This window comes from Pongo abelii, chromosome 16, assembly GCF_028885655.2.
Source record: "Pongo abelii isolate AG06213 chromosome 16, NHGRI_mPonAbe1-v2.0_pri, whole genome shotgun sequence".
NCBI classification, from domain to species: domain Eukaryota; kingdom Metazoa; phylum Chordata; class Mammalia; order Primates; family Hominidae; genus Pongo; species Pongo abelii.
The window spans coordinates 45,412,135-45,436,016 of record NC_072001.2 but is presented as its reverse complement, the minus strand read 5'-3'; the positions used below and the strand labels follow the sequence as shown (position 1 = coordinate 45,436,016).

Below are 23,882 nucleotides of genomic sequence, written 5' to 3'. Positions count from 1 at the left end.
TAACAAGGTGAAACCCCGTCTCTACTAAAAACCAGAAAATTAGCCGGGCATGGTAGCGGGCGCCTGTAGTCCCAGCTACTCAGGAGGCTGAGGCAGGAGAATGGTGTGAACCTGGGAGGCAGAGCTTGCAGTGAGCCGAGATCGCGCCACTGCACTCCAGCCTAGGCGACAGAGCGAGACTCCGTCTCAAAAAAAAAAAAAAAGAGAGAATATAAGCACTCATGTCCCTGGAAAAGGATACCCCCAACAGAAAAGAGTGGCATTCTTGCTTATACAAAAGACAAGATAATATAGTGGTTATGTGCCCAATATCTGAAGGCATAATGGTTTCAAATCCTGACTACTGTTAATTTTCTGTGCTTCAGTTTCCTCATTAAATGAGAATAATAATGCCTACTTTAAGTGTTGTTACATGGATTGAGCTAATTCAAGCACAGTATTTAGAGCAGTAGCTGGCACACAGTGCTCAATAAAACTATTATAACTTTTCATAATAATTATGAAATATCTCTCATGATTTTGGCCAGGCATGATGGCTCATGCTTACAATCTCAGCACATTAGGAGGCCAAAGCAAAAGGATTGCTTAAAGCCAGGAGTTTGAGACCAGCCTGGGTAATAAAGCAAGTCCCCCATCTCTACACAAAATTAAACAACAAAAAAAAAATCAGCCAGGCCTGGTGGCGTGCACCTGTAGTCCCAGCTACTCAGGAGACCGAAGCAGGGGGATCACTTGAGCTTAGCAGTTTGAGGCTGCAGCGAGCTATGATCATGCCACTGCACCCCAGCCTTGGTGACACAGGAAGACTGTCTTAAAAAACAAACAAAAAAACCCACAAACACCCTGATTCTCATTTGTGTGGGTCAAAATCCAAGTATGATCAAGTCCAAAAAATTATGATTTTAAATTAAATTACCAAAAAAGAAAAAAAAGCCACAATGTAAGGCTTTGGTGGTGAGGCAGGAATATAACGTGTGTGTGTGTATGCATGGAGGGCAGGGGATGGCTTTCAAGACAGAACACATATTGTGAAGAGCTTTGTATACTATACCAAGGAGTTTGAAATTTATTTTGCTATGCTGCCTAGGTTGGTCTTGAACTCCTGACCTCAACTGATGCTCCCACTTCAGCCTCCCAAGTAGCTGGGACTACAGACATACCACCATACCTGGCTTGAGTTTTCTAAGTATTGAAAGGCCATCTAAAGTAATTTCAATTTCCAAAACACTGTCAAAATAAATTTAAACAAACTTTACATCTAAGTTACAGAACTTACAGAAAGCAACAAGAAGAGAGAATTCTGGAAAAACATAGGAATCAGTGATTTAAATACTTTAGTAGCAACACAACCTAAATTGAAGCCCAAACCAAAATGTCAGTTAATCTAAATGAATACAAATGGGCTTCTTCTACTCTTACACCCTAAATTGAAACCCAAACCAAAATGTCAGTGAATCTAAATGAATACAAATGGGCTTCTTCTACTCTTAATATTTAAAAAAACACAGTACATTTTGTTTCCTGGCTCCATAATCCACTTCCTCTAATTGTTGGAGGCACTGGATCCATCTGTTTCAAGTTTCTACCTACCACAGCAAAGAAAAGAGCAGTCCTGGCCGGGTGAGGTGGCTCATGCCTGTAATCCCAGCACTTTGGGAGGCAAAGGCAGGCAGATCATCTGAGGTCAGGAGTTTGAGACCAGCCTGGCTAACATGGTGAAACCTCATTTCTCCTAAAAATACAAAAAATTAGCCAGGCGTGGTGGCGCATGCCTGTAATCCCAGCTTACTCAGGAGGCTGAGGCAGGAGAATCACTTGTACCCAGGAGGCAGAGGTTGCGGTGAGCCGAGATCACACCATTGCACTCCGGCTTGGGCAACAAGAGCGATACTCTGTCTCAAAAAAAAAAAAAAAAAGGGAAAAGAAAAGAGCAGTCCTTGTCATCTGCCCCTCTGTCAACCTACAGATCAGGAAACAAAATATAGTAATGGAATAAAAAGTTCAGCACTCTTGGAGATAAGCAACATTATAATATTATACATGCTAATATATACACAATGTGGAGTACAAACATAGCTCAAAAACAGATGTCCAGAGTGTTGCAGATAAAGGAACCAAATTGAGGCGGGGGAGGGGGAAAGCCTGAATTCAGAAAAAAAAAGGCAGCTGATATCAAAGAGCAAACATCCTCTTTTTCCTTTTTGTTATGCTAATCTACAGGAGACTTGACCTCCCAGGCTCAAACGATCCTCCATCTCAGCCTTCCGAGTAGCTGGGACCACAGGCACTGGGCACCAGGCCCAGCTAGTTTTTTAAAAAAAAATTTGTAGAGACAGTCTTGGCATGTTGCCCAGGCTGTTCTCAAACTCCTGGGCTCAAGCGATCCTCCTGCCTCAGCCTCCCAGGGTGCTGGAATTACAGGCATGAACCACCACCCGGCCCTAATCTACTTTCATCTGGTAGAACCAGTTAACTTTGCTAGAACTGTGTTATGATAATGAACACCATCATAGAGATCACAGAATTTTCAAGCCCATAAGCTTTAGTTCAATCTTCATTTGAAAAATGAGCTGATTAGGCCCAAAGCAGTATCTTCCAAAGTGCCAAGCAAGAATATGATTTTAACTGTTACATATGAAAGAGTTATATATTTAATAGTTATGTATTTATTATAATGGATGCTAAAAAGCTATAAAATACATAAAAAACCATGATTTCACAGATTATCACTTTGGAAGTGGGCAATGTTTTTTTAAAAAACCCATTAAACATGAAGTAAAATAACAACAGTACTCTAAACGGCAAAAATTATGATAGTGGTATGACTCATAGGTGAAGACTCCACAGCTGTCCCATGAGTATAGGCCTGTTTTTGTTTACTTTCTTTCTAGTTCTAGGTTGTGTTCTAAATGATTAGAAAAGATGTGACCTTAGACCGGGCGCGGTGGCTCACGCCTGTAATCCCAACACTTGGGGAGGCTGAGGCGAGCGGATCACCTGAGGTCAGGAGTTCGAGACCAGCCTCACTAACATGGAGAAACCCCATCTCTACTAAAAATACAAAAGTAGCCAGGTGTGGTGGCGCATGCCTGTAATCCCAGCTACTCGGGAGGCTGAGGCAGAAGAATCACTTGAACCTGGGAGGTGGAGATTCAGGTGACCCTAGATCGAGATATTGCACTCCAGCCTGGGCAACAAGAGTGAAACTCTGTCAAAAAAAAAAAAAAGAAAGAAAATATGTGGCCTTGTGTGTATTGTACCTAAGTTCATTCAGTGTAAAAGAAACAAACATCAAGATACATATAGGAATTCCACTGTTTATTTGGCACAGTAAGTCATCCTTATGCTGGATAACACTAACTTTCTAGTGCATAAACACATACTACAAGCACCTAAAGAAAAACCTAGCCTGAGACAAATATTCAAGCTGCAGGCTAAGTGATATGATCACTTAAATTACTTTCACATGACCTGTCAAAGGAGCATGGCAATGTAAGGTGTTTCTCTTATTTGCTAATATTTCTTTCTTTTCCTGAGATCACTCAGATCACTGGATCACTGAGCTGAGACCACCAAGTAATTTATAAAGCAAAGAGAAGAAATTTAAGCCAGCTGCAGAAATTTGTGTAAGTAACAAGGAGCTGAATGTTAATCACCAAAACAATGAGAAAAATGTCTCCAGGGCATATCAGAGATCTTCATGGCAGCCCCTCCCATCACAGGACCTGAGGCCTAGGAAGAAAAAATGGTTTCGTGGGCAGCCTCAGGACTTGGGGCCCTGAGTCCCAGCTGCTCCAGCTCCTGGCTAAAAGGGGTCAAGGTACAGCTTGGGCTGTTGCTTCAGAGGGTGCAAGCCCCAAGCCTTGGTAGCTTCCACGTGGTGCTGGGCCTGCAAGTGCACAGAAGTCAAGAATTGAGGTTTGGGAACCTCTGTCTAGATTTCAGAGGATGTATGGAAATGCCTGGATGTCCAGACCAAAGTCTGCTGCAGTGGAAGAGACCTCATGGAGAACCTCTGCTAGGGCACTGCAGAAAGGAAACGTGGGATTGGACACCGCCCACCCCCCAGAATCCCCACTAGGGCACTGCCTAGTGGAGCTGTGATAAGAGGGCCACCATCCTCCAGACTCCAGAATGGCAGGTCTACAAACAGTTTGCACCATGAACCTGGAAAAGCCACAGGCACTCAGTGCCAGCCCAGCAGAGCAGCCTCTGGGCCTGAACCCTGCAAAGCCACAGGGTCAGAACTGCTCAAGGCCTTGGAAGCCCACCCTTTGCATCAGCGTGCCCTAGATGTGAGACATGGAGTCAAAGGAGATTAAAATAAGCTTTAAGATGTAATGGCTGTCCCACTGGATTTTGGACTTGCATAGGGCTGGTAGCCCCTTTGTTTTGGCCAATTTCTCCCATTTGGAATGGGAGCATTTACCAATGCCTATTCCCCCATAGCATCTTTAGAAGTAACTAACTTGCTTTTGATTTTACAGGCTCCTAGGCAAAAGGGACTTGCCTTGTCTCAGATGAGACTTTGGACTTGGACTTTTGGGTTAATACTGGAATGAGTTAAGACTTTGGAGGCCTGTTGGGAAGGCATGATTGTGTTTTGAACTGTGAGGACATGAGATTTGAAAGGGGCCAGGGAAGCCAGGCATGGTGGCTCATGCCTGTAATCCCAGCACCTTGGGAGGATGAGGTAGGTGGATCATGAGGTCAGGCGTTTGAGACCAGCCTGGCCAATAGAGTGAAACCCCATCTCTACCAAAAAATGCAAAAATTAGCCAGGTGCAGTGGCTCACGCCAGTAATCCCAGCACTTTGGGAGGCGGAGGCCGGTGGATAACCTGAGGTCAGGAGTTCGAGACCAGCCTGGCCAACATGGCAAAACCCCATCTCTACTAAAAATACAAAAATTAGCCGGGCATGGTGGCACGTGCCTGTAATCCCAGCTACTCGGGAGGCTGAGGCAGAAGAACTGCTTGACCCTGGGAGGCTGAGGTCGCAGTGAGCCAAGATCGCGCCACTGTACTCCAGCCTGAGCGACAGAGCAAGACCCCATCTCAAAAAAAAAAAAAAAAAAAAAAAAAATTAGCCAGGTTTGGTGGCACGAATTTGTAGTCTCAGCTACTCAGGAGTGTGAGGCAGGAGAATCGCTTGAAGTGTTGGAGGTTGTAGTGAGCCAAGATCGCGCCACTGCACTCCAGCCTGGGTGACAGAGTGAGACTCCATCTCAAAAAAAAAAAAGAAAAAGAAAGAAAGGGGCCAGGGGCAGAATGATACAGTTTGGCTATTCATAATCTCATCTCGAATCTGGTGAGAGGTGATTGGATTATGGGGGTGGTTTCCCCCATGCTGTTCTCATGATACTGGTTTTATAAGGGGCTTTTTCCCCTTCACTGTCTCTCTCCTGCCATCCTGTGAAGAAGGTGCTTGGCTTTTCCTTTGCCTTCCACCATGATTATAAGTTTCCTGAGGCCTCCCCAGCCATGCAGAACTGAGAATCAATTAAACTTCTTTCCTTTATAAATTACCCAGTCTCTAGTATTTCTTTTTCTTTTTCTTTTTCTTTTTTTTTGAGTTGGAGCCTGACTCTGTCTTCCAGGCTGGAGCTCAGTGGCACAATCTCGTTCACTGCAACCTCTGTTTCCCAGGTTCAAGTGATTCTCCTGCCTCAGCCTCCGGAGTAGCTGGGATTACAAGCATATACCACCACGCCTGGCTAATTTTTGTATTTTTAGTAGAGATGGGATTTCATCACGTTGGCCAGGCTGGTCTCGAACTCCTGATCTCAAATGATCCTCTCTCCTCGACCTCCCAAAGTGCTGGGATTACAGGCGTGAGCCACCAAGACCGGCCTCGGGTACTTCTTTATAGCAGTGTGAGAACGGACTAATACAGACTCCATTCCAGGAGATGACAAAGAGCAAAAGGCAAAATGATACTCCCTTCTTGACTTTTTTTTCCTCTCCCACTTTTATGTCTTTACGTTTCCTCCTACCATCAACTGCCTTTCCTAACATTGTGGTGACTAATTATTAAAGAAGAAAAAAAGGACGAGATGAAACTACACTTTACAGTACTTTTTCCCCCCACCACTCCAATCCCGAATTGTGAAATTCATTCTTTTCCTGATCCTCTAATTTGTGCAGTAATGCCGCGAGGTAAGGCTGAACCTTTCTAGAGAGCAAGGGCTATCCAATACCAGGAACCTCAGAGTCCTTCCTCAAGCCATTATCTCAGAGCTATCTGATCACTGTGGTCACCACACACGCAGTCTATTAATGTCAACCACGGCAACACAGTAAGGGTGAGGGGCGGAAAGGGATCTCTGTTTAATTTCGAGGAAGGGTCCAGAGAATCACCATCCAGCCACCCTTCCTCCACTGGCCCCTCGATGTTCTCCCGGCACCTCCCGTCCTCGCTCCGGGCCCATCTGCCGAGTAAGGGCCAGAGCGCCCCCTCCTCCGCTTAAGCCCGACCCCACCAACTTTTCAACCAATACGATACACTCTTTCTTCTCAGGACATACTCTCAGACTTCATCCAGGCCAGCTCCCTCCGTCCCACTCCTGGAGACTCACCAAGCGGGCGAGGCCACTCCTCTCCGGCCGCAACTCGGACACCCCAACACCGGACCTGGCGCTGCACCCTAGTCGCGCCTGCGCGCGCCTAGCCCGCGCGCCTGCGCACTTCCCGTTCGCCGCGGACACGGACACACCCCTGCAGCTGGAGCCAATCACGGTACTGGGGGTTTAAATGTCCCTGCCACGCAGGCGGAGAGTCTGGGAATTCACTAGTTAACCGGATAGATTTCATTCAGTCCTGCCCGAAGCTGGGAGGTGTTCACGCAATAAACATTTACTGAGGGCAAACCGTGTGCCAGGCACTGTGCTGGATGAACGCTGAAGAAAAAGCGAATAGAATGCTTTCCCTGCCCTTCATCGCCTTTCAATATGTCTAGACTAAGATATAGATATGTAAACAAATTATAGTGGATAGAATACAGTGCATAGCACATAGAAAATCTGAGGCGCCTTTGGCTGATAATGAACAAAGCGTTTTATTCTTAGCGGTGTCTGGAAGGGTTCCCGGAGGAAGTGACTTGAGTCATGAAGGATAAGTAGGAGTTCCCCCGGAAATCCGGCAGAGAAAGAGCTAGAGTTTTCCAGGCTCTGGGGAACAGCTTATGTCGAGAACAGCATAACGCCTTCTGGAAATTTCTAGTAGTTCAACCTTGTTAGAGGCTTAGTGCTAATCGTACATCCCCGAGTGTAGAGGAAAGAAGGCTTTAGAAGGCCAACAATCGCTAGATCTTGGAAGGCCTTGGAATTTTAGACCACTTTGTACTATGGGCACTGAAAGCTATTGAAGAGTTTTAAGCAGATGGATGATTATTGTAAACTATTTGTTTCAGGAACCCTTCCATGCACCTCTAAGAATAAAATAAACTGCTGGAAATCAAGAAAAGAAAGTGCTTCACCAGGCACGGTGGCTCACATCTGTAATCAATCCCAGCACATTGGGAGGCTGAAGCGGGCAGATCACGAGGTCAGGAGTTCGAGACCAGCCTGGCCAACATAGAGAAACCCCATCTCTACTAAAAATACAAAAAATTATCCGGGCATGGTGGCAGGCGCCTGTAATCCCAGCTAGTCGGGAAGCTGAGGCAGGAGAATCGCTTGAACCCAGGAGGCGGAGGTTGCAGTGGGCCAAGATCACGCCATTGCACTCCAGCCTAGGCAACAAGAGCGAAATTCCGTCCCCCCAACAACAACAAAAAAAAAATAGAAAAAATAGCTGGGTGTGGTGGCGGGTGTCTGTAATCCCAGCTACATTACTATCATAATGTCTATCACTGTCTGGCGACAGTGGCAGACTCCATCTCAAAAAAAAAAATAAAAGTGCTTCAAGGAGGAAGTAGTCTATTCTTAAGGGAACAAGGAAGAGGAAGCCTGAGAAATTTTTTTTTTTAATTTCATAACACAGAGGTCACTGATTATCTCAGTGCAAGCTGTTTGTTGGAATGCTGGGGTTGAAAAAAACAACTTAGTAGTTTGGAGATGGGGGAGATGTAGAGATGGGGACAAGTTGTAGAATGCTTGTGGAAAGTTTGGCCTTGACAGGGAAGAAGGAGGGAGAATGATGAAGGATCAAGATTTTTTGTTTTTGTTTTTTTTTATTTTTGTTAGAATTAAGACAGGAGAAACTTGAGCATGATAGGGAAGATTCGACTGAGAAAAAAATGGTTGAATAAAGGAAGAGAAGGGATAGTCAGTAGGCAAAGATCTTGAAAGGGTAAGAATAGAGGCAGTTTAGAGGCAGTTCAAAACACTGGTGAGAGTAATAGTTTTGGAAGAGGGGAGGGAGGGAGAAAGAGAGAGAGAGGAGATATCTCCCCAATTATGAGAGGAAGTATATTTCTGTATGTTTAGTAACAGGAAGTTAAAGTTCTCATTTGCTGACTTGTTTTCTCTGTGAAGTTGGAGATGGGGTCATCTTCTGATAGAAAAGGAGGTGGTATTGGGAGTTTAAAGGAAAGTTGAGAAGATTTGGAATATTGTAGAAAGTAATACAACAAGTTGACACAAAAATGTTGTAGGACTGGTAAGCAATATTGAGGTCCTTTTTAATATGGGCAAAAATGAACTCACCATTTTCTGCCCTCCTGTGTAAATTTCTCAAGCAGCAGTCACTTGTTGAGGGCAGAGGTGGAGCAAATGTATGGTTGAGTTCATTAGTTCATTTAGGGTTGTGATGGTCATTGATAATAATTCCGTGGTTCTCAACCAGAGATGATTTTGTCCCGCAGGGGATGTTTGGCAATGTCTGGAGATGCTTTATTGTGATGACAGGGAAATGGGGGTGGGTACTACTAGCATCGTGTCCAGCAGTGCTGCTAAACATACATACACACACACACACACGCATATATATGTATATATATATATATAGAGAGAGAGAGAGAGAGAAGGTCTTGCTCTGTTGCTCAGGCTGGAGTGCATGGTGTGATGTCAGCTCACTGCAACCTCCACCTCTGCAGCTCAAATCCTCCCACCTCAGCCTCCTGAGTAGCTGGGACTACAGGTGTGCACCACCACTGCCGGCTAATTTCTGCATTTTTTGTAGAGACAGGGTTTCACCATGTCACCCAGGCTGGTCTCAAACTCCTGGACTCAAGCGATCTGCCTCCCTTGACCTCCCAAAGTTATAGGATTACATGTGTGAGCCACTGCTCCCAGTCTGCTGCTAAACATCTTATAATGCACAGGATACCCCTGACAAAAAAGTATATGTTCCAAAATGTCAGTAATCCCAAAGTTGAGAAACCATAATCTAGCGTTACCTTGGCACTCACCAATATCTGACTGTGGTCTTCTACAGGCTTTTCCTTGAATGATGGCCCAGAGTTTATAGGGTAAAATAGTTCTTCCATCGCATGCCTTTGAAGGAGAATAGAATGAGCAGCGTACCACAACCCTTGAGTGTTTCAAGGACTTGTGATGTCATAAACACGGAATTGGAAGTTTCCTAAACCTCTAGAACAAATCTGGATTTACATAGAAGAGACATAGAAGAGATGAATATAGCCGCTTCCTTTCTTTTTTCTCTTTTTTTTTTTTTTTTTTTTTTTTTTGAGACGCAGTCTCGCTCTGTCGCTAGGCTAGAGTGCGGTGGCGAGATCTCGGCTCACTGCAACCTCCGACTCCCAGGTTCAAGCGATTCTCCTTCCTCAGCCTTCCGCGTAGCTGGGACTACGGGCACGCACCACCACGCCCAGCTAATTTTTGTATTTTTGGTAGAGAAGCGGTTTCACCATGTTGGCCAGGATGATCTTCATCTCTGGACCTCATGATCTGCCCACCTCGGCCTCCCAAAGTGCTGGGATTACAGGCGTGAGCCACTGTGCCCCGCCGCTGCTTACTTTTATTTGAGGCATTGAAGGTCTTGTTAAACAGAGATGTTATAATCTCAATAATATAGGAGGGACACTCCACGTAATTATCAACATGAATGTCATTTCATTTATCTGATAGTCTTAGTCACTAAAATTAGGTTTCTCAGGGAATGGGTATGGGCTAAGTTTAATAATAAATATAGGCGGCCGGGCGCGGTGGCTCACACCTGTAATCCCAGCACTTAGGGAAGCCGAGGTGGGCGGATCATTTGAAGTCAGGAGTTTGAGACCTGCCTGGCCAATATGGCGAAACCCCGTCTCTACTAAAAATACAAAAATTAGTTGGGCGTGGTGGTGCACGTCTGTAATTCCAGCTACTTGGGAGACTGACGCAGGAGTATCGCTTGAACCCGGAAGGTGGAGGTTGCAGTGAACCAAGACAGCGGCTCTGCACTACAGCCTGAACAACAGAGCAGGACGCCTTCTCAAAATAAATAAATAAATAAATAAATAATAATAATAATAATAAATGTAGGCTGGGCGCGGTGGCTGACACCTGCAATCCCAGCACTTTGGAAGGCCAAGACAGGCAGATCACTTGAGCCCAGGAGTTTGAGACCAGCCTGGGCAACATGATGAAACCCCGTCTCTACTTAAAAAATATTATAAATACCTTAGGCATGAGTAAGAATAAAATCCGTATTATGGAATGTCTGCTCTGTGATAGGCAGCATTCATAGATAAACACTTGACCTATGTTATTTAATCCTAGCAACACCCTGTGAGATAACATTATCCTAATTTTAACTCAAGAACCTGAGGTTCCAAGAAGAATTGTAATTTACCCAAAGTCACAAATTATTAGTAGCTAGTCCAAGATCTGAAACTCAGGTCTGTCTGTTCTAAAGCTCTTGCACCTTCCACTAAACTTCAGCAAGTTTTACAAGGAAGGAGTGTTTTCAAAATTTAGCCTGAACAGTTGCCACTGACTAAATGAAATGGCGGGACACCAAGGAAGAGAGCAGGAGCTACAGGGAGGCCGGGAAAGAACAAGGAGAAACAAGGAGAATGAAAAAGGGACCAGGGAGGCTGTTCATAGCGTCCAACGCTGCGTACTGACTCTCCCGCAAGCGGGCCTGCCTTTGTTCTTCCTCCATTCTTTTTGAGAAAAACCTCTTCCTGTGTGTCCGTTGTTCACTCTCGTGTGTTCAAATAAAGCTAGATTATTGAGAACGGCGGACCGCAAAGGAAAAAAAAGCGAGCGTGACGGCCTCGGTGTGCGCCTGCGCGCTGGCGGCGGCAGTGGCGGGGCCCGGCGGGGAGCGGGTCCGGAGCAGGCTCCCGGACCCAAAACTGAGGGGGGCGTCTGGGGCGTTAGGGAGTTCCCTCGCCTGGCCCTCGGCGGCCTGATGGAGTAAGAGGGGTTGGCTGTGAATGTAAGTATCGACGGGCCGGCCTGCGTTGAGCGTATCGGAGCCCAAGGGTCCTGGTGGTCTGCCCGTTAGGGAGGTTGTGGGGCTGCAAGACACCGCCGGGTTTCTACTCCTGCAGGCTGCGGCTCAGGGGCAACCTGGTGGTCCACTCTCCCAGAGCCGGCGCGGGTTTATGGGCAGGCGGTGCTGCTGGCTTCGGGGTACGGATTTTCGCGGGGGCGTTCCAGCTCTGCTCCCAGCCCCAGAAGGAAACGTGGCTCCAAAGCCTTGACCTTTAGGGGAAGCCACTGACCTCCTTCGTCCCCAGTTGGGCAGGGAGTCCAAAGACCCTCGTCCTTAAAGCCTGTAGGTCTCAGGCCAGGGACACATTTCAACCTCTCGCGACTGACAACCTCCGTTCTTTTTCCTCCTTTCGTTTCTCTCCTTGTGGGATGCGTCTTGATAATAACAACTAATAACAAGTAGTAACAACAGCTTACTGTGTCCATTTAATATTTAGTCCGAATCTCAGTGTATAATTGTGGAGAGGAAACGCTTTACACCCTCTTCCCCTTTCAATTTGTTGTGTAATCGTCTTTGAGAGTAAGATTAAGCCATCTTATTGAGAAGTTTGAGATATCCATGGCTTTTAGCAACTTGAGACTGTCATCCTAGGTAAGGGAAGTTCTCTTACCTAGCAAATAAGTGCTGTATCCACCATGATGGTTTATATCCAGTTTATTCAAACCACAAATAACTTCTTTTTTTTTTTTTTGAGACAAAGTTTCGCTCTTGTTGCCAGGCTGGGGTGCAATGGCGCGATCTTGGCTCACTGCAACCTCCGCCTCCTGGATTCAAGCAATTCTCCTGGCTCAGCCTACCCAGTAGCTGGGATTACAGGCACCCACCACCATAGCTGGCTAATTTTTTGTATTTTTATTTATTTTTATTATTATTATTATTTTTAGGACGGAGTTTCACTCTTTCGCCCAGGCCGGAGTGCAGTTGCGGGATCTTGGCTCACTGCAACCTCCGCCTTCCAGTTTCAAGAGATTCTCCTGCCTCAGCCTCCCGAGTAGCTGGGATTGCAGGCGTGCACCACCACCACACCCGGCTAATTTTTGTATTTTTAGTAGAGACGAGGTTTTACCATCTTGGCCAGGCTAGTCTCCAACTCCTGACCTTAGGTGATTCACCCACCTCGGCCTCTGAAAGTGCTGGGATTACAGGCTTCAGCCACCACGCCCGGCCCACAGATAACTTTTGAGTGCTTATTAAGAGCTTAGCACTGTTGTAAATAGCATGGGAAATCTTAAAATTTGCTTTAAGCCCCGTTCTCAAGTTTGGTCGTGAATGAAATAATGAAAGACAATATTCAGATGCAAATAGAATTTATTTAGTATCTACTACACATTTGCCAAATATCGCGCCGTGCCTAGAGTTAACTCTTGAGTCTAGAAGATAGTAGGAGCCCTTTAATTAGAAATACTACATGGTTTTTGAGGAGAACTTTAAAATGGCCCGGAAGGGGCCAGGCGCGATGGCTCACGCCTGTAATCCCAGCACTTTGGGAGGCCGAGGCTGGCGGATCACCTGAGGTCAGGAATTTGAGACCAGCCTGACCGACATGGAGAAACCCCCTCTCTACTAGAAATACAAAATTAGCTGGGCATGATGGCGCATGCCTGTAATCCCAGCTACTTGGGAGGCTGAGGCAGGAGAATCGCTTGAACCTGGGAGGCGGAGGTTGCAGTGAGCAAGGATCGCGCCATTGTACTCCAAAAACGAAACTCCGTCTCAAAAAAAATAAATAAATAAAAAATAATAAATAAATAAAATGGCCTGGCAGGAGGTAGAGGGTGTGAACGAATCTGATCAGGCTAGTTCAGAACCTATTTTGTGTGTGTGTGTGTGTTTTTTTGTTGTTTTGTTTTTTTTTTACACAGAGCCTTGCTCTGTCGCCCAGGCTGGAGTGCAGTGGTGCAATCCCAGCTCACTGCAACCTCTGCTTCTTGAGTTCAGGTGATTCTCCTGTCTCAGCCTCCCGAGTAGCTGGCATTACAGGTGCCCACCACCATGCCTGGCTAGCGTTTTGTATTTTTAATAGAGATGGAGTTTCACCATGTTGGCTGGGCTGGTCTCGAACTCCTGACCTTAGGTGATCCACCCACCTCAGCCTCCCAAATTGCTGGGATTACAGACGTGAGCCACAGTGCCTGGCCTCAATTGTTTTGATTAAAAAGAAGATATTTAAAAAGGAAAGACTATGAATAGTGATTATTGTACATCTAGATTAGTGCACATGTAGTCTGAAGGCTGCTCTACAAGAGTTGAGAGGAATGGTAGATGCTAGACGACTTGGTTCTGGGACCAGGAATGGCTCGGTGAGAAGTCTATGTATTGTGTGTTTTGTAATTGGAGTATCTTAGTGGAGAGTTTAGGATTAATTTGTGTACCCAATGAATAAGAGCACCTGGGCAGACAAGTTACATATGAATGCTCTACTTGGATCTCTAGCATGTGAAATCACTAGTGGAAACTCTATAGTCGAGTGTGTGTGTGTGTATGTGTGTATATGTGCATGTTTGTGCATGTTTTAATCTGAAAGAAACTATCAAGAAGCTCCCAGGTCTTCATCAGTAAAGGATTGGTTAAATAAATGTATGCATTTGCTAGAAAGAATGAGCCAGCTCTATATGTGCTAATATTGAGTGACCTCCCATATAGTGAGAAAGAAAAGGTGCAAAAGAGGTCTGCATTTTGCAACCACTGTGGTTTTATAAAAATATTATGTATTGCATATACAATTGTTCCTCCATATCCGTCCATGGGTTCTGCATCCATGGATTCTACCAACTTTGGATGGATAATATTTGGGGAAAAAATTCACAAATTTCTGAAAAGCAAAACTTGAATTTGCTACATGCTGAGTACATACTACATTGCATCCACATAAATGAAGTTATGTGTAGGCATTGTATTAGGTCTTGTATGTAATCTAGAGATGATTTAAAGTATACGGAAGGTATGTGTAGGTTACATGCATATACTGTGCCATTTCATATAAGGGTCTTTAGCATTCTCAGATTTTGGTATTGAGGGAGATCCTGGAACCAATCCCCCATGGATATCGAGGGACAACCGTATATGCATAGAATATCCTCTGTGGAGGATAGTCAAAATCATAGAGACAGAAAGTAGAATGGTGGTTGCTAGAGGTTGAGGGAGGGGGAAATGAGTTATTGTTTAATGGATATAAAGTTTCAGTTATGCAAGATGCAAATAGTTATGGAGACGGATGGTAGTGATGGTTATACAACATTATAAATGTATTTAATACCACTAAACTACACTTAAATGGTTAAGATGGTAAATTTTATGTTTTGTATTTTCATGCAAAAAAATTGAAAAATATCTCTGGAAAACAAATAAGAAACTCACAAGAGTGGCTGGCTGGAAGTGGCGGTGGCTAGGAAACAGGAAGGGGTAGTAATAATTTTCCCTAAAAGCTTTTTTTTTTTTTGAGACAGGGTCTTGCTTAGTTATCTAGGCTGAAGTACAGTGACATGATCATGGCTCACTACACCCTCAAACTCCTGGGCCCCGGCAATCCTCTTCCCACCTCAGCCTTCTTAGTAGCTGGGACTACAGGTGCATGCCACCATGCCCAGCTAATTAATCAAATTTTTTTTTTGTTAAGAGGAGGTCTCACTGTGTTGCCCAGAATGGTCTTGAACTCCTGGCCTCAAGTGATTCTGTTGCCTCGGCCTCCTAAAGTGCTAGGATTATAAGTGTGCTGCCACTGCATCCAGGCCATATTTTCCCTATAAGCTTTTTTATTTTATTTTATTTTATTTTTTTAAAAATGGAGTTTCACTCTTGTTGCCCAGGCTGGAGTGCGATGGCACGATCTCTGCTCACTGCAACCTCTGCCTCCCAGGTTCAAGCAATTCTTCTGCCTCAGCCTCCCAAGTAGCTGGGATTACAGGCATCTGCCACCATGCCCGGCTAATTTTTTGTATTTTTAGTAGAGATGGGGTTTCACTATGTTGGCCAGGCTGGTCTCGAATGCCTGACCTGGTGATCCACCCACCTCAGCCTCCCAAAGTGCTGGGATTATAGGCGTGAGCCACTGTGCCTGGCCAAAAAAAATAATTTTTTAATTGGCAATAAAATATATGTATTTATTATGTACAACATAGTGTCTCGACATATATATATAACAAGTCCTCACTTAACATCAATAGGATCTTGGAAACTGTGACTCTAAGCAAAACAGCATAATAGCAAAACTAATTTTGCCACAGGCTAATTGATATAAAAAAGTTAAGTTCCTATGGCATATTTCTGGTCACAGAAACATCACCAAACTTCTAAACAAAGACCCCAAACTCTTCTAATACTAAACATTGAAATGAAGGTGAGCTATACGTAGATGTAAAAAAGAGTAGCCTGGGCATGGTGGCTCATACCTGTAATCCTAGCACTTTGGGAGGCCAAGGTGGAGGACACTTGAAGCTGGGAGTTCAAGATCAGCCTGGGCTTCAAAGTGAGACCCTAATCTCTACAAAAAATTTTAAAAATTGACCAAGTATGGTAGCGTATACCTGTAATCCCAGCTACTTGGGAGGCTGAGGTGGAAGGATCACTTGAGCCCAGGAGTTCAAAGCTGCAGTGAGCTATGATCATGCCCCTGCACTCTACCCCAGGTGATAGAACAAACCCCTGTCTCTGGAAGAAAAAAAAAAAGAAGGGCCGGGCGTGGTGGCTCATGCCTGTAGTCCCAGCACTCTGGGAGGCTGAGGTGGGCGGATCATGAGGTCAAGAGATCTAGACCATCCTGGTCAACATAGTGAAACCCTATCTCTACTAAAAAATACAAAAGTTAGCTGGGTGTGGTGGTACACGAGCCTATAGTCCCAGCTACTCGGGAGGCTGAGGCAGGAGAATCGATTGAACCCGGGAGGTGGAGGTTGCAGTGAGCTCAGATCATGTCACCACTCTCCAGCCTGGCGACAGCGAGACTCCGTCTCAAAAAAAAAAAAAAAAAAAAAAAGTAATAAAAACAGGATATTACAGGATATTTGCCTAATTTTTGGCGAATCAATGGGTGACCACAGTCACACTGGTGGTGGGCTAAATCAAGGAATAAATATTTCCAAAGCAAAAATTTTAAGGAGCACTGGCTACTACCATGTGGTTAAAAATCAACAAATATGACAGGTGGATGCTTTCATACCACATTGTTTATTGTCGTGCATACGTCACACATTTTTATTTTATAATAATTTGTATTTATCCACTCTTTTATTTTCCAACATCTTTATTCCAGTTCAGTGTTCAGGTGGTCAGAGCCTATCCTAAGCAGCTAAGTTTACAAGGTAGAAACCAACCCTGGACAGGATGCCATTCCATCCCAGGGTGCACTCACACACACACACACCCACACTCATCGAGACTGGGACTGTTTAGACACCCGGTTCACCTATCAGGCACTTACTTTGGGGTGTGGGAGGAAACTGGAGACCTGGAAGAAACCCGTGAAGGAATAAGGAGAACATATGAAGTCTACATGGACAGTGGCCTCGGCTGGAAATAATTTATTTTTTCTCATTAATGTTATAACAGCATGATATTGAATGAAACAGTATTTTTTGAGGACCTGCTGTACCTTGTGGAATAGCTAGATGAAACTAATTAACATATGTATTATAAGTTTTTGTGGTGAGAACACATAAATCTTGCATCGCTTTCTAATGTCCCAGAAGATGTTCGTGTAGGTGAAAAATCTGTTTATAATTATCTGAGCCTCAAACCAAATTTGTTTAACATAAACATACAGTATTTTTTTTGTTGTTTTTTTTGAGGTAAGGTCTCACTCTGACCCCCCAGGCTGGAGTGTAGTGGCATGATCTTGGCTCACTGCAACCTCTGCCTCCTGGGTTCAAGTGATTCTTGTGTCTCAGCCACCTGAGTAGCTGGGATTACAGGCATGCACCCCACAAGCCCAGCTAGTTTTTTTTTTTGTAGAAACAGGGTTTTGCCATGTTGGCCAGACTGGTCTTGAACTCCTGGACTCTAGCGATCCACCCGCCTCCGCCTCCCAGGTGCTGGGATTACAGGCGTGAGCTACCGCGCCTGGTCAACACAGACTATTTTTTGCCTGAAGCATAGTTAATGTGTAAATCAAGGGATTGTGATTTCTTTAGTTCAGAAAGATTAGTGAGTTGGTCACTATTTTGGGAAATTATATTGCAGACAGCAATGCTGTTTGTTTGTTTTGAGACAGAGTCTCACTCTGTCACCCAGGCTGGAGTGCAGTGGCATGATCTTGGCTCACTGCAACCTCTGCCTCCCGGGTTCAAGCAATTCTCGTGCCTAAGCTTCCTGAGTATGTAGGACTACGGGCGTGCATCACCACGCCTGGCTAATTTTTGTATGTTTAGTAGAGATGGGATTTCACTATGTTGGCCAGGCTGGTCTTGAACTGCCTCAGCCTCCCAAAGTACAGGGATTACAGGCGTGAGCTGCCATGCCCAGACTATTCATGGTATTTTTTATCAACAATATCACATGCCTGTCTATATTAGTCTGATTTTATAGTAGTCACATTTATAGTTTTATTCTTCTAATATAGTCATGTCTGAGCATTTATATGTTGATATACGTGTTACTTTATAACTCACTTTCCTTTAATTTTTTGTTTTTATTATAGTTAGCACATTATATTGATATTTGAAGTTTTACATGTGTAAGTAAGTTACAGTAGCTCTGCATGTTATTTCAGGAAGGATAAGGTTATTACAAAATATTTACAATAAAAGGGAGTACAAAATATCTTTAAAGAAAAAATTGTGTGGTGACAATTGGGGAAGCTGGCTGATCAGAACACCGGGGATTGTTATAATAATCCTTCTATTTTTATGTATGAATGAAAATTTCCACAATAATATGTTTTAGGAAAAAAGAGTTGGGTCTGATGTGATTGAGAATTGCTGCTCTACGGTGTGCCTCAGAAATAGCCACAATTGGGATAAGTGTTATAAAGAAGAGACAGGGTTTCAGAAGAGCAGTGCACAGTGAGGGGTATGACCTAGTCTGGGAGATGAGGGAGTGCTTTCCTAGGCAACTGACATTTGGACTGAGATTTGGAGGATGAGTAATTAACTAGATGAAAAGGAGTAAGAGCTTTCCAAGGAGAGGGACCAGCATATGAAAAAGCCCTAAGGTGGGAGGAGTGTGGTAGGTGGGAAGAACTGAAAATGCCATTTTGTCTGATCACAGAGATCTACAAGAAAGTAGCTCAAACCTGTGTAATACACATTAGCAAGGGTTGTGTCAAGCGGGCCTTGTAAGACCTTTTAAATATTTTGATTTATATCTTACATAATTAGATGCCTTTGAAGGGCTTTTAATAGTGAGGGACAAAGGCATAAAACATAAGCATGCATGAGAATAGTTTTTTCAGTGTATGGTTGAGCAAACCATGTATGTGTATGTTTAGATGGAGGCACCATAAAATTGAGGTAGTCTGGAATGCTGAGCCACCTCATGAACAGCTGCCATTCAGGAGTCACCCAGGTCCCAGCAGACTTTGTCACTAAACCTAGGGTCTCCTACTCCATTGCATGATTGAGGATATGTCTTCTTTGGTCAGTCTGTTCTGCTTGAGCATTGCTTGGAGCCATTCGAAGAGGCTGGTGGCTCTCAAAAGTGCAAACATGAGAGTCCTGTTCTGGTCATAGGCTGAGTAAGCTCCTCCTGGCCAACGCCGCCACAGATAACAACTATTACCTCTGGATGGAAATACATAAAACCAGTAAAATCTACTGGAGAGTTACAAAAAACCAGGCAGATTCTAGAGGGGAGTTAACACAAGAATGGGACTACTTGGAGTAATTTCCCATTTTCATGGCTTCTAACTTTAGGGCAGGCCCTGATCTATGTCATGTAGGGTGCTTAAAATTCCAATAGTAAACTTTAGTCTTTGTGGCCTGAAGAACCAGAAGATAAAGCTCAAGCAACTACAGCTGTTGGGAAGTGAGAGGAGAATCCTGGAAAGCAGAGAGAGGAGAAGCATCAGACTCTGTAAATAAAGTCTGCCCAAACCTCGGCAGACTGCTGAATTATGCATATGTGGAGCAGACTCCAAAGAAGCCCCACTAAGGATGAAATAACTGAAGATTTTGCCGGGTGCAGTGGCTCACGCCTGTAATCCCAGCACTTTGGGAGGTCGAGGTGGATGGATCACAAGGTCAGGAGTTCAAGACCAGCCTGGCCAATATGGTGAAACCCCGTCTCTACTAAAGATACAAAAAAATTAGCCAGGCATGGTGGCACATGCCTGTAATCCCAGCTACTCAGGAGGCTGAGGCAGAAGAATTGCTTGAACCCGGGAGGCGGAGCTTGCAGTGAGCCGAGATCACGCCACTGCACTCCAGCCTGGGTGACAGAGTGAGACTCTGTCTCAAAAAACAAACGAACAAACAAACAAACAAAACTGGAGATTTCATCTACTGCCTAAGAGACAGATTTGTAGTTTGAGTTAACCAAGTTAGATACTATGAAAACAAAAGTAAAAAAACAAAAGGCAATACTCTTTGGAGGAATATAAAGGACTCCAGAGTTGCTGCAGTATAACATTCAAAATATCCAGGGTATATTCCAAAACTACTCATATACAAAGAAACAGGAAAATGTAACCTATTCTCAAGCTAAATGACACTCTAGAGAGTGATCTTAAAATGCTTAAATGTTGGGATTAGCAGGAAATGATTTTAAACTTTTATAACTGCATTGGTAAAGGAAATAAAAATGATATAAAGGAAAATGTACTCATAAAGAATGAGTGTGAAATTAAGATAACTAAATAGACATTCTAGAACTGAAAAATATGATATCTGAAATAAAAATTTAAACTGGATGGGGCTTAATGGAAGAATGGAGATGACAGAGGAAAGCATCCTTGAAATTAAAGTTGAAGAAAGAGTGGGAGGGAAAAAGAAATACATCCTCAGTGACCTGGGATCAATATTTTAAAAACCCAGCACATTTAATTGAAATCTGGGAGGGAGAAGAAAAACAATGAGGAAGAAAAAATATTTAAAAATGTAATGGCTGAAAATTTACCAAATTTGGTGGGTGCCTTATAGTTAAACTATGGACAGACAAAAGGAAAAATCTAGAAAACAGCAAAGAAAACAACACATTAGATACAGAGAGAGAATTCTGTTTACCACTGACGAATCATCAGAAACAGTGGAGGCCAGAAGATAATAGAGAATCTTTAAAGTGCTGAAGGAAAAAACATGTCAGCCCAGAATTTCAGATTCAGCCCAATAGCCTTCAAGAAAGAATATGGGACCGGGTGTAGTGGCTCATGCCTGTAATCCCAACACTTTGGGAGGTTGATGCGGGTGATGACCAGAGGTCAGGAGTTTGAAACCAGCCTGGCCAACATGGTGAAACCCCATCTCTACTAAAAATACAAAAAAATTAGCCAGGCATGATTAGCTGGTGCCTGTAATCCCAGGTCCTTGGGAGGCTGAAGCAGGAGAATCGCTTGAACCCAGGAGGCGGAGGTTACAGTGAGCTGAGGTGGCAACACTGCACTCCAGCCTGGGTGACAGAGCAAGACTGTCTCAAAAAAAAGAATATGAAATAAAGACATTGTCAGATAATTCATTGCTGGTAGATCTGCACTATAAGAAATGCTAAAAGAAGTTCTTCAGGCTGTAGGGAAATGATACCAGATGGAAAGTTGAATCTTCAGAAAACAATGAAGATTAGAACTTGTAAATATCTGGGTAGATATTTTAATACTTTCTTTTTCATTTCTTAAAAAAATGACTGTAGCACAAAATGCATCATCTTGGGGGTTCATTTCTTATGGTAGATATAAAACATATCCCATAAAGCATGGGATGATGGGTGAGGGTAAATGGGCCTATATGGTTGCAGAGTTTTTACATATTACCTGTAGTGGTACTTTTTTTTTTTTTGAGACAGAGTTTCATTCTTGTCATTCAGGCTGGAGTGCAGTGGTGCCATCTCTGTTCACTGCAACTTCTGCCTCCTGGGTTCAAGTGATTCTCCTGCCTTAGCCTCCGGACTAGCTGGAAGTACAGGCGCCTGCCACCACGCCCAGCTAATTTTTGTATTTTCGGTAGAGACATGGTTTCACCTTGTTGGCCAGGCTGGTCTCAAACTCCTGACCTCAGGTGATCCGCCTGCCTTGGCCTCCCAAAGTGCTAGGATTACAGGCGTGAGCCACCATGCCGAGCCAGTGGTCTTTTTAATACAGTAAAGAGTATAATGGTAAAGATATATGTTGGAATTCCTAAAAGCAACCACTGGGGGGAAAATATAATCATGCAAAGAAGTGTTGCTAAAGAAAAACTAGTAGAAAAATTAAAGTGAATAATCCAAACAAGACAGAAACAGGTATAACTGAAGAAAAATAGAGGAGCTATAAATAATAAAATGGTATATCTAATTCAACTATATTAATAACTTCATTGACTTTAATGAAATACACACTGATTTAATGCATAAAGACAAAATGGCTAAAAACAAATGCATGGAAAAAGATCATACAAAGTAGCATAAGAAGCCTAGAGTGGTTATATTTATATCAGATAAAATAGACTTCAATATAAAAAGTATCACCAGAGTTAAAGGGATCATTTCATAACAATAAAAGCTCAGTTCATGAGAAAGATGTAACAGTTATAACTATGCTTGTGCCTGATATCAGAGCTTCAAAATACATGAAGCAAAAATGGATACAACTAAAGGAATAAATAGACAATTCACTATTAGAGAGATTTGAACATTCTTCTCTCAATGATAACAACAAAAATTAGTATAGATTTTGGGAGGCCGAGGTGGGAAGATTGCTTGAGCCCTGGAGTTCAAGACTAGTCTGGCCAACATGAAGAGACCCAATCTGTTCAAAATAAAACCATTAGCCCAGCGTGGTGGTGTGCCCATGGTCCCAGCTACTTGGGAGGCTGATGTAGGAAAGATTGCTTGAACCTAGAAGGTTGAGGCTGCAGTGAGCCATGTTTGTGTCGTGGCACTCCAGCCTGGGTGACAGAGTGGGACTGTGTCTTTATTTATTTTTATTTATTGAGACGGAGTTTTGCCCTTTTGCTGAGGCTGGAATGAAGTGGCGCTGTCTCGGCTCACTGCAACCTCTACAAGCGATTCTCCTGCCTCAGCCTCCCGAGTAGCTGGGATTATAGGCTCCTGCCACCACACCAGGCTAATTTTTATATTTTTAGTAGAGATGGGGTTTTGCCATGTTGGCCACGCTGGTCTCAAACTCCTGACCTCTGGTAATCTGCCCGCCTCGGCCTCCCAAAGTGCCAGGATTACAGGCGTGAGCCACTGTGCCTGGCCGAGACCCTGTCTTTAAAAAAAATCAATATAAATGATTTCCACACAACAACTGCAGAATATACTTTTTTTCCCCAAGCGTATATATAAACCAGATGCTGGGCTGTGATTCTCAGTATAGTTGAAAGGATTAAAATAATATAGTATATGTTCTTTGACTGTAATAAAATTATTATTATTAATTAATTTTCTTTTGAGACAGAGTTTCGATCTCGTAGCCTAGGCTGGAGTGCAGTGGCGTGATCTCAGCTCACCGCAACCTCTGCCTCCTGGGTTCAAGCGATTCTCCTGCCTCAGCCTCCCAAATAGGCTGGAGTGCAGTGGCGTGATCTCAGCTCACCACAACCTCTGCCTCCCGGGTTCAAGCGATTCTCCTGCCTCAGCCTCCCAAATAGCTGGGATTATAGATGCCCACCACCATGCCCAGCTAATTTTTGTATTTTTAGTAGAGACGGGGTTTCACCATGTTGGCCAGGCTGGTCTGGAACTCCTGACCTCAGGTGATCCACCCACCTCGGCCTTCCAAAGTACTGGTATTAGAGACGTGAGTCATAGCTCCTAGCCTCTTAATAAGATTAAATTGGAAACCAAGATGTGTAAAAGGCCACAAGTATTTGGAAATTCAATGAATCTTCTAAATAATCTGTGAGTCAAAGAAGAAATCACAAGAGAAATTAGAAAGTACTTTGAACTGAATGATAATGAAAATACGACATCAAGATTTGTGGGATAACTGTCATGGCCAAGGGGAGCCAAAGGAGAAATGATGACTAAATGTAATGTGGTATCCTCTATGACATGCTGGAAGAGAAAAAAGGTAGGAGGTAAAGAATGAGGACATCTGGGCTGGGCATGGTGGCTCACACCTGTAATCCCAGCACTTTCAGAGGCCAAGGAGGGCAGATTGCCTGAGGTCAGGAGTTCCAGACCAGCCTGGCCAACATGGTGAAACCCCGTCTCTACTAAAAACACAAAAGTTAGCCGGGCGTGGTGGCAGGTGCCTGTAAAGCTACTCGGGAGGCTGAGGCAGGAGAATTGCTTGAACCTGGGAGGCGGAGGTTGCCATGAACTGAGATCATGCCACTGCACTCCTGCCTGGGAGACAGAGCAAGACTGCGTCTCAAAAAAAAAAAAAAAGAGGACATCTGAATAAAATATGGCTTCCATAATAACAGCGCAT

General features: G+C 43.9%; 2 protein-coding genes across 6 annotated transcripts in view; one reads left to right on the top strand and one right to left on the bottom strand.

Moving 5' to 3' along the window:
- SNAP23 (synaptosome associated protein 23) overlaps nt 1-6,654 on the bottom strand; it is a gene marked incomplete at its 5' end in the record, with an annotated part of 37,440 nt that extends 30,786 nt beyond the window's left edge. Inside the window, 1 exon segment of the mRNA NM_001134128.1 lies at nt 6,577-6,654.
- Nucleotides 6,655-11,194: 4,540 nt separating this feature from the next.
- Nucleotides 11,195-23,882, top strand: part of ZNF106 (zinc finger protein 106) — a 78,213-nt gene continuing 65,525 nt past the window's right edge. For all 5 annotated transcript variants that reach the window (XM_054532631.2, XM_024232499.3, XM_024232495.3 and 2 more), the window contains exon 1: nt 11,195-11,326. The gene's annotated coding sequence lies outside the window, so the exon portion shown is untranslated. The remainder of the gene's footprint in view (nt 11,327-23,882) is intronic.